We start from the raw sequence: 14,511 nt of genomic DNA, 5'->3' as shown, positions 1-14,511 counted from the left end.
TGTCCAGAAGTAGAGAGAGATCTTAAACAGTCTCATTCTTTCTTGCTGTGAGGACCTTTCTCCTTGGAGAATACGGCACACAAATTGCAAGATTAAACCTTCTTTTTTGGCTTTGAAACCTAAGCTAATATAGTAAGACTTTGCAATGTGTTACAGTGGAAAATAGGTAGGGTGAGATCAGGGAACATAAATTATAGTGATTGAAAGGGCTGAGATGTTTCTTACTTAAGAGAACTTACCAAAATGAATGATATCTGGCGAATTCAGTGCTAGCATGGTCTAGGAAAAGAATAGCAAGCGTGAGGATGGTTAAAATATTGACAATTCCAAACACCACCGGCCTTAGAAGTCATCATCAGAATTCCCCAGTGTCCCAGACAACTTCTCTTTCTTTGGACTTTGACCACTAGGAGCAAGGGCATTGGGCAAAAGACTCTAGGTAACAACAGTCATCAGGGTGAGCATTTTGAAAACCATACAGCTGTGGGAACACGCTGTTGTTCCCCTGAAACCAACACAGAATTGCATGTCAATTACACTTCCATAAAAATAAACAACTTTTTAAAAATTCAAATATGAAAAGGAAAGCAACAGAAAACACAGTATTGAAAAAAAATAGCCAATTAAAAAATACAGAGGTAAAAATTCCCCTGGGATGTGGATGCATGCTCAGAAGAGATGGATACAGGAGTCAATGCAGAAGGAAATATCAAGAATAAATAGCAACATTTAAAAAGAAAGTGCAAGCCTTCACCAGCAATCAAAAATGAAAATGTAAACAAGTTGGAAATGCTTTCATGTGCCCAGGAAACTGGCAGAAACAAATTTGAAATAAAGATACATGTGAGTCTGGGTACTGACCTTTGACAATAGCAAACTGCAAGGGAAATTTTTGCTGGGCTTAGTAGCCTTTATCTGCACCAGTACTTTCCACCAACGGTGACCTTCAATGTATCAAATGTGCGGTGCCACATAATGTCAGATGTTCGAGATTCTCAGGGTTTGTAGCAGTAGGAAACAAGAATTCTGCAGAGGCTCTTGACTGTTTGATTCAACATTAATAAAAGAAAAAGAAGTGAATTCTATTGTTCCATGCTCCTACTCATAAACAGTCTTGGATTTTGCAAATGCACCATGCCCTTCACTGGTCATTCACTGTTAATTTGCCATGGATTTCCCCCCATAGTCAATATTAGAGTTTAGATCACTGAAATGATCCACTTTCGTTCTGTGTTCCAGGATTCCAAACCCCTGCCCCTGATATCACTCAATAAAGGTGGGCTTGCTTTCTCATTACTGGCTGCTAGCAAGGTTTGTAAGTAGAGGGAGCCGGGAATTATGACCTAGTTCAGGTGGGAGACAGACACGTGCTCACAGAGTGATGTGCGGCGCTTGGGGTGGTTTCAGCTCCCACAGTGATGTCTGTGGCACACGACTCTGAGTTTTTAGTCAAAAATTCAAAAACTGAATAAAGCTTAAATGGTTGCCAAATTGCTAACACATTTCTCCAAATGTAACAAAAAATGTGAGTGTACTGAATAATAGAATATCTGTGTTTGAAATCCACATATTTCTCATGCAAAATAATCACATAGGAAACTCATATTTGTAGTTGCCATGCAGAAAAATACTAGCAAGCTTAAATAAATTATTATTTAAAAAGTTGGTAGGCTTGACAGCAAGAAAGGTCAGGGTTTTTCTTTATCCTTTTCTTCCTCAATGAAATTGAATAAAAACCAGATCCTCACCATTGCAATCACATTATTAGTGGTAATAGGAGCAATAAGCTTATAAGTTGATAATACTGATAAATCACATTTGGAGCAGATGGGGATAATTCTGATAGCTTAAAAGTTTTGTCTGAGAATTTTATTCAGTGTAAGCTTTTAAATAAAGATCTTGTTCGAGTAAATATTCATAGGGTCCTATCAGAAAGATACCTGGGAGTTCCAGGAGTTTAGATAGTTAAGTTCCGTTTACAAAAAAAAAAGGCAAGAAAAGAATACATGTGCGATCCTAATACATACCTGAGATCACACCCATCTTCAGAAGATTACAACTGGGGATGGGGATCCCTGGGTGGCTCAGCGGTTTAGCGCCTGCCTTTGGCCCAGGGCGCGATCCTGGAGTCCCGGGATCCAGTCCCACGTTGGGCTCTCAGCATGGAGCCTGCTTCTCCCTCTGCCTGTGTCTCTGCCTCTCTGTCTCTATCATAAATAAATAAATAAATCTTTAAAAAAAAAAACAACTGGGGATATTTTGCTCCCCTAAATATTTTATTATTTATATTTATAACTTAATCTAGGAATGGCCACCCTTAATTACTCTTATGATGTTCTGAAATATGTATTTTGATCATATTTAAACTGGAGAGGGGGGCGGGTTACCTCTTTTTCAAGCCACTTCACCAACATACCCAAGCTTATCATGTGTGTGTATGTTTCTGTGCCTTTCTTATGTGTTTATTTATGCTGTTTTAATTTCCTGCTTAATTATCTCAAATTTCATCTCAAACCAGTAACTTGAGGAGTGTTTATCTTTTCCAATAGGTTGTTCTTACTGATTTTCAACAACCAAGTAAAGTGGTTTTTAAAAATTCTTTGATCATCCTCATGGAGTCCTCTTGGAGATCATAATAATTTACCACTGTTGGTGAACTCAGGCATGGCTCTCTGGGGAGTTAAGGAGAGGAGACAGCATTCTCTTCTGACAAAACACAAAGCACCTGTCCTATGGATGTAGGAAGTCTTGTGGACACAGTGGGGCTGGGGCCCAGGTGAATGTTCCCCCTCCCAGCCCTCACCACTGTGCAGCAGGTACATCAAGCACAGTGACTTTATTTCTTCTGCGTTTTAAAGAGTCAATAAAATAAGCCAACATATTGGGAAGTATTAGAATTGGAGTACTGAAAAAAAGCCAATATATTAAATTTATAAAATATAAACTAAAATATTTAAACTATGACATTGAATACATTCCAGGCAACAGCAATAATTGTTGGGGTCAGTAGTCCATCCAATGGTAACATGAATGAGTTGATATAAAACACTGCTCAATATGAAATCATGTGCCCAGTGAATTCAAGCAAAAGAGGGCATTGTTTAAACAAAGAAAATATCCAGGCAACAAATTTTTTCTGTAAGAATTTCGAAGGATGAATTTTAAGGAAATCGAATAAAGATAGAAAAGTAAGAATATGAGAAAGGAAAATAAACAAAGACCTCTTTTTTACCCCCCATAAATCCAAGTAACCATGATCTTGGAAAAAAAAAACAACACAATAATAACATTAAACTTTTTCCCAATACTTTTTTAAAAGGTGAAAACAAAGTACTATACAGCAATGACACCAAAACTGGGGCGGTTATTCAGAATGACATCTACGTATCTCTCACCAATTATCAGTTAGAGGTAGATTTGCTATTTTTATTTATTGCATTGATTAATTTTAGACATAGTCACATTAGCATGATTTACGATTACTTAAAATATAGATAATTTATAGTTTCAAACTTATGTCTGGAAAAAACAAGTACATGGTAAATAGAAGACAGATAGCTAAATAGATGATAGATAAATGGATCCAACAGATATGAACAAATAGAGGGAAGAAAACAAAACACTAGGAAATAGAGTATACATAACACAGTGGAAGATCATATCATGTGCCTAAAAATGTGAGATCCATGCCCATAGTCTGACAGATTCTCTTAGGAATTGTAGCCTTGCCACCTGCAGCCCACACCCCATCTCTCCCACTGAGAGCTGCCCTTTTGCAGAGACAAGGATGTGCTTCAGGTGACCTCGTTGTCCTGTCACTAAAAGGCAGCCCTTCACCAGTGAGGAACAGACTTGTGAAGATACAGAGCTCCAGCTCCAGCCTCCTGATCAGATGGGTCCGAGCTGCTATTCTGGGCTCTCCAGAAGTCTCTGGAAGAACTGTGCTAAACTGACCTTACAACCAATTTATCCCCACCCACCACCCCTCCAGGGGCTGCTACTGATTATCCACCCTAAGACAATTAGTGAGAACAATACAGTTAATGGGTCACATTTCCTGTTAAAACAGGAGGACTTCTCAATAAAAATTAAAACATTAAAAATAGATAAAATGAACAAAAACAGAATCCCTCCCAAAGCCCTGACCTCATATCAGGCAAGCCATGACCAAATGCAAGTTGGTAAATCTACACTAGACAAAGCAACAGAGCCCAACATCATTATATCACGATAAAAGATTCATTCCAGGTAAAAGATACAGCTTTCCTGGATCTGCATTGTACCTAACAAACTATAAAAAGCACGGTAGTAAAGAAAAGTTACAAGAAATGGATAAATTCACTATCACAGTGCAGATTTTAACACAACTTTCTCAGAAACTGATGCACTGAATGAACTCCCAAAATAGCAGATATAGAAATTCTGAGTAACGAATTAACGCTTATATCATAATGGAATATAGAAAGTTCTGTGGTCAATCTTTAACCTTTGAAATAATTACAAATTGATACTGAAATAATAACCAAAACATCTTATATTTTGTTAATATGAAAAAAAGTTTCTAAATTTCTAAACATTTATCAAGGACAAACTGATGCTGTAATAGTGAAAATTCAAAAAATGGGATTTCTACTACAATTTAGTCCATGTAAATATTATGATTCCGTTTCAAAGCCAAAACAGCTGACAATTAGAGACAATGCTTTGCCTATGGACTGATTGCTAAGGGAACACTCAAACCAGAGAATGAAGCCTGATCTTCTGATGTAAGAAACCATTCCTTTTAATGCCATTGTAAGTCATAAAATGACTTTATTTTATGTGATGAAGTTCAGTCTTGTGAACTGTGTATATGTGTGTGGAATATCCTGGGATTTGGTATAGCAAACATATGCCGGCCTAAAATAACGTAACTCTCACCTTTGGGTTCCTAAGAGCTTGTGCTCACGTTTGCTGTGTTGATTTATGTTTAAACATGTGAAACATAGCAATCATCATCCCAAATATACCATTTGCTTGGTAGATTCCTTATTACATACAAACACGACTGATGTTGTGGGAATGTGGTTAGATTTGAGATTTCAAAGATATTTTGCAGTATTCACACACTTTTACACTTCTTTCCATGGGGACCTCACCCTTTCTGTTGGCGCTAAATGTGCCTCTACACTCAGGACACCCAACTGCTGCCTGCTGAAATCTGCCCCTGAACCCCAGACAGCCCAGTGCCCGCTCCTGTCCCGATGTCTGACAGACATCTCATTCAAGAAGCAAAAGACCAAGTCTGAGCTTCTGAGTCCCTGCCCTGGTCCCCATGCCCAGACCTATTCTATGGCCCTTCTTTCAGCAAATGGCACTCCCAGCTTTGAGGCTGCTCTCACCAGAAAGCTTGATGGCATCCCCACCCCTCTTTCTTTGCACTCTACAACTGTAGATGAGGAAGCCTTTTTGACTTGAGTCATACCATATGGTATCCTCAGAATCTGATACATGGTCACCACCCGGAGCTCTCCCCCATGTGTGACTCAGGTGTGGGCCATGACCCCCTGCAGCAGCTCCCAAGTGGCCTCCCTGCTTCTATGCTTGACCTTCAGCAGCCAAAGCTCTGTGTTTCACTCCGTGGATGTTGGGAGTCCCTGAAGTGGCCTTCCATGTGGCTCCAAAATGCCCTCGGTGCAGCCTACCATTCTGACTCCTTTCCTACTGTTTTCCTTCTTGCAGTCAGCGCCCACACTGGTCCCCAGCAACCTTGACCTGACCTCACACGCTCCCACCCCAGGTCTTTGCCATGGTCACCTTTTCCTGAAACTCTCCCCCAGCCATCATCCCCGTTGCTGACATTTTACCTGCTTGAAGGTTTTGCTCAAATGTCTCCCTTCCTCCCACAGGTCTTCACCTGACCACACCAAATTATGTTGCCTCCTGCCTGCCACCACCCCAGGCTCTCCCCAGCACCCTGACTGGGCCTCAGGTATTCTTCAGCTTCCATTACTTACCATGCTTCAATAACCATTAAGGTCTATTCAGTCATCTCTGCCTGTATTTTACTTTCTGTCTCTCCTTTCTGAAAGGCGGAAGACAGTGTTTAGTCTTGAAAAAAAACAAAACAAAACAGTACGTATCTACGTATCTAAGATTCTCAAACACAGGCCTAGACCCTACACAATTACTCCAGCTTTTGGCTACAACCAAGCGACTTTCCTCATATGAACTGCAATCTTTATAATCAATAATCAATGTTGTCTTGACGTCCTGAGCCTCTACCAGAGCCTGCCTCATCCTATGAAAAACACATCTGATGAAAAGATGTATAGGCATCATTCTTTCACTCAGTACTGTCATTCATGTATCAGTTACCATTTTAATTTTGTTCATAAAATATTTCACATTAGTATCCTTTTTAGACTAAATCAAAAACAACGTGTGTGCGTTTTTAAATCTATTTCCACTGTGAGGTTTTAATAGAACATACCCCACAAATATATTAATCTACACCTCTTTTGTTTAAGCAAAGGTCTATCCAGACAGGCATTTTCAGAAAGCAATTATTAAATGGAATAACTTAATTATTGCAGCCTCTTGGAAGAAACAGCCCTGCTGTACTAAGTGCTGTATCAGTAGCTACAATGTGGGCTGTGGTACACACAGATTGAATCACAATAGGAGGTCAGGAGGAAGCAGAAAGAGACAGCTATATATCTTCCATGCTTCTCTTTAAATATCTATTTTTCATTTCAGAGTTTCTCATTCCCTTAGGTGTAGTATGAACTTAAAAGCAACCTAGATTCTTCATAGGACTTTTAGAGTATATGATAGATCAATAATTTGTTGGTTTGTTTATGAAATATGCCAACTTACTAGGACAGAGTCATTTTTAAGAGGAAGCCAAGATCAATATATATGTGCATAGATTTATGGGTGTTTTTGTTACAATCAGAATAAGTCTGTTTAAAGAACTCGAAACGGCAAGCCTGGCTGTTTCAGTGTGATCTATTGGCTCATGGGTGCCACTTTAATTCCAGAGACTAAAACTATCACGTCTGAGACTTTTATTCTGATAAACTCTCCTTGAATGTAATTAATTTTAACAGCCAGGATTTAAAATTGCAGACAAATAACAATCCAGCTGTAGCTTAACGGCATAATCTCTAGGATTCGCTCTCTTTCTTGGGAATGTCAAATATTTGTTCATGCCAATGAATTTTAGAGCTACAGCCTTCTGAATTTTCATCCTGCATTTTTCCCTTCGGAGAATTAAGGAAAGGAAACAGAGTTATGACCTTAAGTCTGTGTGATTACTTAAATACTAAACCAAAAATTTGTTACCATCTGGCCCGGTGTGTCCACCTTTCTATCTCTAGCTGGTTGTATGGACTCAGCCATCCTACTCTGAGCAATGCGTTTTGGACAGAGGCAGAACTCCCGAATGGATAATCTTAATTCTGTTGGTTAATTTTGGTGATACTTTCTGGTTGTGGATCTGCTGAGCTCAACTAGGTGGTCTCCCCAATATTGTAGAGTTAGCCCAACAACACTAATGGGCATCAGATAGTTGAAGCAATAGGATAAGAAACATTTCAATGGGGCAGGTGCATTTCTAGTAACCACAACCTGCTATTCCTGGGCATTTTCATAAGGCACTCCTAACTGTGACTCTCACCTGACACGTAAATATAATTTAGCTTCTCTCACATGTCCCCATCCTCAATGTCCCATAGATTGCTCAACAATAAGGTAAACAGAGCTTCATTTCACTCTTCAAGTGTTAATCACGAATCAAAGGAGAAATATTGTTGTCTTTAATGCCTAAAACCTATTATGACTAATTAAAATTGTGAACACATACAGGGAATATGGAATCAAGGTCATTTTAGCCATAATGATACTAAATAGGTGATTAAATTATTTCTTTCCTTTCTTTTTATTCCTGCTGTTGTGATAAAAGGCTGATTTGCCAATTAGACCAGCCCCTTTGGGTGCCAGCAAACAGATTGATGCCCTTTTTTATTTATGTGAGGGAAGATGTGCAGAGCCTCCTCGCTCTGGCTGTTGGTCTGAGCCCCTGCCACGTCCCCTGGGTCAGAGATGCTTATGCACCTGCGTTTCTTCTTCCAAAAGCAAGCCAAGCTAAAGCAGGAACTTGCTCAGCTAATATCTATTAGACCGAGGTGTAAACATACAACTGTCATTAGGAAGCACTCTCCACTGCGTAGAAAAATAAATACACAGCACATAGTTGGCTTCCTCTTCACATGGTCCCTCCTTACTGACCCCTCCTCATCCTCTCCCACTTCCAATGGGATGTGACCTGTCATATCTCACCTGCTCCCGATTGCTTGCCTAAGTCCATCCTACCCTGCTGAATGCCTGTCTCCCTGACAGCTGCAGTCAACATCAATCCCAGCTTCACTGGGCACCCGTAACATGGATTTTAGTGCAAAATGTCATGAGATATATTCTTCCTTGCTTCATTCATTAAATGCTTCAAATTTTGAATCCCCCTCTGGATCGAAACTCCTTTAACAGAAGAGTTCTATTTTGAGAGTTTAAGTTCAAGAAGCAAAAACATAAAGCAATTCCATTATTTACTTATTCAGTCACTTAATTATATCAGTGTGGACTTATGGATATTTAACTTATACTTTGCATTATAACCCAATACTGACCATCTTTGTTTTGTTGGTAAATCTTTCCAGGTTAGGTCAGATGGCTCCTTTGTCCCTTTCACATAGTCTCATCGAGGCTGCTTTTTTCCACTGCTTTTTGAACACTTTCCTAATTTCTGGCACTTTGTGATGCTTCAGGCTCGTCAGGTATATTTATTGCTCCAGTTCTGGAACCAGCCAGGCATTTCTCCAAGAAGCCTTGATTCCTTTCAGTGGAGAATGGGAATTAGAAACAAAGATCTGAATGCTGGTGGGCTTGTGGCTGCTGGGGCAGGATTTGGCTTTTAGCCACCTGTTTACCTTTGAGTATATTCTACTTAACCTCTCTGAGCTCTGTTTTCTTTATTTTCAAAATGAGGGCTATACTGCAATGAAATAGCTCTCTTGCCCAGTTTTTTAAAGTTAGTCTGCATGCTCAACATGGGGCTTGAACTCAGGACCCTGATATCAGGAGTCCCATGCTCTACTGGCTGAGCCAGCCAGATGCCACTCTCTTAACCAATTTTGACCTAACAAACTGACTAAATTAACCCTATTCTCCATTCCTCCTGTAAGCCATATGACTGATGACCATACAAATGGAAAATTTGATGAAAGCACATCACTTTTAAAAATCCTATAAAATGAGGGATTCAAGAAATGCACACTTACAAGGCAGATTAAACAAATGGAAGAATTCCAGATTCAAAGTACTTTACAAAGTGTAGGCAAGGTTTCACTCCTGTACAAAAAACACACCCAGGGAAATCCTACATTAAAGCGTTAAGTGTGCATTCCAAGGAGAACTTGGAATTTCAACCCACAGATTATATTCAAAGAAATGATCTCCCTTTTCAAAAGACTGGAAAATAAATGGGCATTTATGGTTTTAATTTTTTTAAAAAAATGTGGTCTGGTAGGTCATGGTAGGGAACGGCTATAACCACATAGGTGGGTTCTGCCCAGACTTGGACAGTGTGAAAGTGCTGTGTGGGCAGAAGAGGGTCTCAGGGCATGACACACAGTACAGCGCTGGGTCAGGCATTAATCCTGGAGTTGCTAGAGTTGGGGAACCTCCAGGGACCCACAGAGGAGCATTGTATAGAAGGGACTGAGGGAATATCAAGGAATATCCACATCTTTCCTGGATGGTGGACATGGTAGGTAGGTAACAGGAACACGGAAATACACTGTAGTGAGTGTCTCAAACAGAAGGATGTGTACGGTGCTCTGGGGCTAAATAACAGTGAAATTCATCCCTGTCCATGTGTCAGGAATCAGCCAGGATGCTTTACTGGTGGTTCTCAGCACAACGTGGCAAAGCTGCCTCATTTGTGCTCAGAACTTGGGCAGAAAACAATGTCCCTTGCCTGGGCCATCCCTCCCCCATGTGGCAACTGAAATGAGAACTGAAGGACTGACCCCAGGCCTGTTTGCCCTGGAGAACTGAACATAGAAGCAGGGCTCCATGAAGCACAAGTAACAACTGTCTTTGTGGGAAGAGCAAGAGTCTGTCAAAGGAAGGGGAAAGGACCACCAGGACAGAGTTACTGCTATGACACTGGTGTTCCACATGGTCAGAGCACTCTCCTGGGGGGTGGCTGTTTTGGAGGGCTCTTCCTGGGACTGATGTGCCTGGAGGAAATAAGCAGTGGCTAGGTATTACCATTAATGAATCTGTGTGCACTTCATCAAACATCTTCCTTGTGGCAAAAATAAATTCACCAGGTACTACAAATTGTGGTTCTTCTGAAGACTTTGAGGGGGGAGAAGGAAAGGTCCCATGGGTATATAATTGAGCATCTACTTGGTTTTTCTCTGAAAACCATGAAAAGATCCCAAAAGGTGAATAGTATGGACACTCTATGAGGAGGTAAGAATGGACATTTGATAGAATTTGCTAACAGAGAACCCAGTTTGCTAGGGTTTCAGCAGGAAAATACCACATTTGAGGGGCGCTTAAGTAACAGAAAGTTATATTTCTCCCAGTTCTGGAGGCTGGAAGTGCAAGATCAAGGATCAACAGGACTGGTTTCTTCTGAGGTCCTGAGCATGAATCTGATGCATCTCTCTACTCTGGCTTTTGGGGACTGTGGCAGTTCCTGAGACTCCTTGGCCTGTATACATGCACTGCCCCATCTCTGCCTTCATGTTCACAAGGCCATTCTCCTGGTATGCATCTCTGTCCACAAATTTCCCCTTTTGGTAAGGACACCTGTGAAATTGGATTAGGGCCCATTCAATTATTTCATTTGTAATTTGCTCACCTTTATAAAGATTCCCTTTCCATTATGGTCACATTCTGGGGCTCTGTTAGTTAGGACTTCAACATATGAATTTGGGGACATGATTCCACCCGGAACAGCAAGAATAGTTAAGATCACCTACCAACTATGAATTAGAACAGTGAAATAGTTCCTATTTTTTTTATTTAAAATATATGTGAAAGTCATATACAAAAAAATTCGAGTAGTTCAAACTTCAAACAGTTCTATTCTTTTGAATGTTATTTCTCTCAATATAAAGATCATCTAAATATTTTTATATTAATCAAAGAATAACACCACTTAAACCTGTATTCGTCATTCAGAGTGTGACTATGATATATTAGAGTTGTTTTCTATGGTCTTTTCATTCATGGGGTAGTGAATATATTTTTAGTGTGACATTCTCAATGTACACAAGAAATAAAGTCATATCAGAAATGCATTTCACTTTAGTTGGAAGTTGAAGGAATAAGGTTTATTCTTATGTCAAAGTAATTTTGCACAGCTCTTCACTGTAAGGTTCTGAGTAAAATCATGTTTATTTTGAATAACCTAAGATCACCATTTTTATTTAACACATTCATGATAGGAAAAAGTCTATTTTACAGGGCAGAAGAACAAAGAAATATTGTAAAAATAAACTTTTAAAAATGGATATTTTCCCCCAAAGAGAAACTATTCCAAATCCACCAATGGGTGTCATTTAGAGCAACTGTTCACAAATTGTTCTGGGATGTGCGTTGGTCCCTGAGGTCCCTCTGGGTGACCCCCAGGCTAATCTCATGTAGTATTGATGCTTATAATATGAAAATGTCTATATTTTAGTTTCCAGAATGGATGGTTTATGAATAATGTATAATATTTAATAAAACCAGACATTGCCTCATTAATGTCTCATCAAAAGTAAAATGGATCATTCCCTTAAATCTGGCATTTTTGGGTCATGTACGGCATAAGATTGGGTAGATAGATATCCATCCTTTTACCCTACTAAACATATTTATAATCCAGTGAATCTCAGGATTAGTTTCTGGAAGGTTTTAATCACTAATCAGATTAAACTCAACATAAGAAATCTATTGTGTTTATTAATCCCTTCACTTTGCAAAGAATGCTTTTGTTTGCTTGTTATGTGCAATGCTTACGAAGAAAAGAAAGCTAAGCCTGCAGGTAGGAAAGGACTTTTGCAAAAGGCACACCATAAATTAGGATGTTAAGGCTGCTGCTTAGCACATACTTGTTAAATCGCGTTGTTTGAGGCTCATCACAATATTTTGGGGGATAATGATCATTTGGTATGAGAAATAATTCCAGAAGAAAACCTCCACGGGCCTGTGAGACTGGGTGTCGATCTCATTCAGATCTCAAATCACCTAGTGAATGATTCCCAATAGTCATTATCTAGTAAATTATTTCTATTCTTAACAATTACAAAAGCTATGGTGAACTTGCAACCTCCCTAAGTGACCACAAGAAATTATTCGTTTTGTTTAATGTTGGCATTGTATTCCTGCAGAAATGACAGTGGTCTTAAAATTCTGTCACTGAATTTTAAAAACCACGATCACTTGGTCTTTTTCCAAGATGGCATATGTATCTTTTTAGACCTGAGTGTGACTTGCGTTTCCCATGCATGCATTATATGCACGCTCCTCCTCTTTCTGCATTTTCTGTGGGATATGGTGGGGCCCCATGGGGGAAGGAAGCAGACTGGTGAGAGATGGGCTCAGAGGGGGAGGGGTCTGAGTTGGGCCACGCTGGCATGAAGGGAAGTGGTTGGAGGGGTTTGTCCTTGGTATATAGGCTGGTGTGGGGAGAGGCTGACAAAACACCCCTTACGAACAATTTCTCCTGGAAATGGGGCCAATATGTTGTCTGAGTCAAGTAGCTGACACCCTGAATTATATTAGCTGCAGTCTGAGTGATCTGAAAAGTCAGCTTCCAGAGGCTGCCAGCAGCCCCCAATGATCCCCACAACCTCTAACCAATTGCAATCTCCACCTGAAACAATTTGCTGAAATAAGTTGAATCATCTGAGAGAAGCTATGCCTGCTCCCTGTCCCCCAGCGGGATCCTAAAAATGACCTTCCATGAAGTGACTCCACCTATCTCTATCCATCTTCATCCCCAGCTCACAGGTCAGCCTTCCCCTTGAGGATGCCCATGTGTCTTGGACCTCAGGCCCACCTCTACCTCTGTTCTCTGCACTGAGGCCAGCACATTGTCTGCGGGGGCTCTCCAGGGTGCTCTAGGTGAGCCCCTCCACCACCATTTCCTGGAGCTTGGGGGATTGATGACAAATTTCATCTGGATTAGAAAGATACACCATCCACAGCAGATGCTCCAGAAAGGTTGGATGACTGGCTGAATGAAGCTATCAGGGAGGCAGAAGGTAGGGCAGTTGGAGTAGATTAGACACAGGTGGTGAAGGGGCTTGGGAGGCAAGTCACTCAGCAAATAGATATTTTCTGGGCATAGTGCTGCAAAGGGAGAAAAGCCACATTGCTTGCCTCCAGGGAAATTACCAGACTATAAAGGAGATTATGGACTTCATCCTCAATCACAGAATTCTTGCTGATGTTAATATTTAAATTTACTTAGTTTTTAAAACCCAGGGCAATGACATAATTCAATCTTTTATGAAGGAAATTACTCTGATAATGAGGTGGGGAGAGAAGTGGGCCTGTGGTGGCAGGGAGGACAACTCTGAAAGAGAGTGAGGAAAGTTAGAGATGGGTTTTGGCAGTCCTTGCACGTGGGCTCGAGCAAGATGGGGTAGGATGGAGAGGAAACTATATTGGCCAATGAAAGAGGTTAGCGTTTTCATGAAAAATTCCTAACTAAGCCCCTTGTTACATATTACAGGGACCCCATTTTTCCAAATGCATCTTTGTTTTTATAATCCAAATCGCAAAGCACTGTAGAATACCTACCGAGGAGACATTGATTCCCTTAATTAAGGTGTATCTAAACCAGAGTTATTTTTGACTCTCTTCTAATTTGCTGATTCTCTTATCTCCTACTCTGATTTCCCTCTGGCTCATTCTCTCCCATTGCATTTTTCCACCAAATTCTATTTGTGAATCAATTTGTCCCTAAGAATAGAGCAGCCCTTGCAAAAATGTTTTCAGTACACAAAGAATGGAGAGTACAAGCAAGTAAATCAAAGGTGATCCAATTAGTGATTTTTTTTCTGGGACAGAGATATTGAGTCTTCATTTATTGTGCGAAAAAAATAGAGCACCAAAATAAAAACAGTTTGGTATCCTTTTTAAGTAAAGAAAAGTGCAGATGCACTTAGAAAGTTATTTCTTAATCAGCTAACAGTGAGGGACTCAGAAGCAGGTGTCTACTGAGGAGGGTATTTATAGCAGGCCTAATACTGCAGATTCTGAGATACTCTCTCAATAACCAAATCCACTGAGCAAAGTGAAGGTGAACATCACCAAAGCTGCATAAACATCATTAACATCCTGGAGGGTATGAAAATAAGAGGGGCTAGTTTGATCCTGCTCTGTGGTCTGCCCTCCTCCAAATCCCCATGAGTGAAGGGGACCTCTAGTTACTAAGAGCCGGGAGATTTCTGCACTGCCCTTCCA

The 14,511-nt window shown here is 40.3% G+C and overlaps 1 long non-coding RNA gene across 2 annotated transcripts in view; it reads left to right on the top strand.

The window, feature by feature from the left end:
* The window catches only part of LOC144302365 (uncharacterized), a 73,028-nt gene that overhangs the window by 11,570 nt on the left and 46,947 nt on the right, over window positions 1–14,511 (top strand). For both annotated transcript variants that reach the window (XR_013369217.1, XR_013369216.1), the window contains exon 2: window positions 5,889–5,971. This is a non-coding gene — a long non-coding RNA (uncharacterized LOC144302365). The remainder of the gene's footprint in view (window positions 1–5,888; window positions 5,972–14,511) is intronic.

Source organism: Canis aureus, chromosome 31 (genome assembly GCF_053574225.1).
Source record: "Canis aureus isolate CA01 chromosome 31, VMU_Caureus_v.1.0, whole genome shotgun sequence".
In the NCBI taxonomy this organism is placed as follows: domain Eukaryota; kingdom Metazoa; phylum Chordata; class Mammalia; order Carnivora; family Canidae; genus Canis; species Canis aureus.
Note: the sequence above shows the minus strand (reverse complement) of the source record. Positions and strands in the feature narration are given on the sequence as shown.